Raw genomic sequence first — 2,283 nt, 5'->3', positions numbered from 1 at the left:
TCTCATCTTTCCATTGGAATACTTGGATTTCCAAGTTGAGGCCAGGTTCATGCATCCCTTGCCATATCTTGCATATGCATCCCGCATCGCCTCCCGCATAGCATATCATCATAGCATCATATTGTTTGATCCTTGCACGTGGTTGATTGTGTCCTTGTTGCTTGTTTGTCTTGTTTGGGTAGAGCCGGGAGATGAGTTCGCTATCGAGGAGCCCATTGAGTTTGCTTTCGAGGATCCAGTCAACTCTGACAACTGTGCAGGCAAGATGATCATACCCTCGAAATCACTACTATCTTTGCTATGCTAGTTTGCTCGCTCTTTTGCTATGCCAATGCTACGATGCCTACCATTTGCTTTCAAGCCTCCCAAATTGCCATGTCAAACCTCTAACCCTCCATGTCCTAGCAAACCGTTGATTGGCTATGTTACCGCTTTGCTCAGCCCCTCTTATAGCGTTGCTAGTTGCAGGTGAAGATTGGTGGTCGTTCCTTGTTGGAACCTTTATTTACTTGTTGGGATATCATTATATTGCCATGTTATCTTAATGCATCTATATACTTGGTAAAGGGTGGAAGGCTTGGCCTCTCGCCTAGTGTTTTGTTCCACTCTTGCCGCCCTAGTTTCCGTCATATCGGTGCTATGTTCCCAGATTTTGCGTTCCTTACGCGGTTAGGTTATAATGGGAACCCCTTGATAGTTCGCCTTGATTAAAGCTTTTCCAGCAATGCCCAATCTTGGTTTTACCATTTGCCACCTAGCCTCTTTTTCCCTTGGGTTTCCGGAGCCCGAAGTTCATCTTATTTTAAACCCCCCCGGGCCAGTGCTCCTCTGAGTGTTGGTCCAAACTAGAGTCCTGTGCAGCGCCCCCTCGGGGAAACTCGAGGTTTGGTTTTAGTTGTATGTAGCGCTCATCTGAGTGTGCCCTGAGAAAGGGATATGTGCAGCTCCTATCAGGATTTGTCGGCACATTCAGGCGGTGTTGCTGGTCTTGTTTTAACCTGTCGAAGTGTCTTGAAGAACCGAGATACCGAGTCTGATCGGAACGTCTTGGGAGGAGGTTTATTCCTTCGTTGACCGTGAGAGCTTGTTATGGGCTAAGTTGGGACTCCCCTGCAGGGATTTGAACTTTCGAAAGTCGTGCCCGTGGTTATGGGCAGATGGGAATTTGTTAATGTCCGGTTGTAGACAACTTGAACCTTAACTTAATTAAAATGAATCAACTGAGTGTGTTACCGTGATGGCCTCTTCTCGGCGGAGTCCGGGAAGTGGACACGGTGTTGGAGTAATGTTTGCGCAGGTTGTTCTCTAGTTTCTCGCTCGCGCTTTGCCTCCTCTTCGCACTCTCTTTTGCGAATAAGTTAGCCACCATACTTGCTAGTCGCTTGCTGCAGCTCCACATATTTTACCTTGCCTTACCTATAAGCTTAAATAGTCTTGATCGCGAGGGTGCGAGATTGCTGAGTCCCTATGGCTCATAGATTACTATTACACCAGATGCAGGGCCTGATGATTCCGCTCCAGGTGACGCGTTTGAGCTCAAGTGGGAGTTCGACGAAGACTCTCAACGTTACCATGTTTCTTTTCCTGATGATCAGTAGTGGTGCCCAATTGGGGGTGATCGGGACCGTGTCGCATGTTGGGTTCTCTTTTATTTTGGCACTGTGGTCGGGCCATGAGTGTTTGGATGATGTAATGTTATTTATGTACTTGATTGACGTGGCGAGTGTAAGCCAACTATGTTATCTCCCCTTTTACTATCATATTACTTGGGATGTTGTGAAGATTGCCTAACTTGCGACTTATGCCTTCAATGCGATTATGCCTCTAAGTCATGCGTCGACACGTGGGAGATATAGTCGCATCGAGGGTGTTATAGTAGGTCATGGTGAGACTTAGACCTAATTAAGTTTGAGCGCATACTATGCATGCATGAATCCCAGTCATCGGCTTGAAGTGTGGTGTGACATACATATGCATCATCAACTAACCCTCAGTCAGTGTGGGGATTTCTAGTTAGAAAGCACGGTGCCACATCAAAGTTGTTCCATTGTGTATTCAAACACACCTCTCCATACATATCTTTGGGCCACACACAGGCAGTGGTTGTCTTCGGGGACTAGCTTCTTGCGTGATTAGTGACGAGCTAGCCCATCTCCGGGGTCACATGGACAGCCATCACTTTGACCAACAACAAGAGAGAGGTTGCACGACCAAGATCCATTATTCTTAGTCCGTTTTATGACCCATCTTGGCGAGTTGCCTCTCTGGCCCACCGAGTGAAAG

The sequence above is a fragment of the Triticum dicoccoides genome, chromosome 2A, assembly GCF_002162155.2.
Source record: "Triticum dicoccoides isolate Atlit2015 ecotype Zavitan chromosome 2A, WEW_v2.0, whole genome shotgun sequence".
Lineage (NCBI taxonomy): Eukaryota > Viridiplantae > Streptophyta > Magnoliopsida > Poales > Poaceae > Triticum > Triticum dicoccoides.
The sequence above is the reverse complement of the archived record's forward strand: the minus strand, read 5'-3'. Positions refer to the sequence as shown.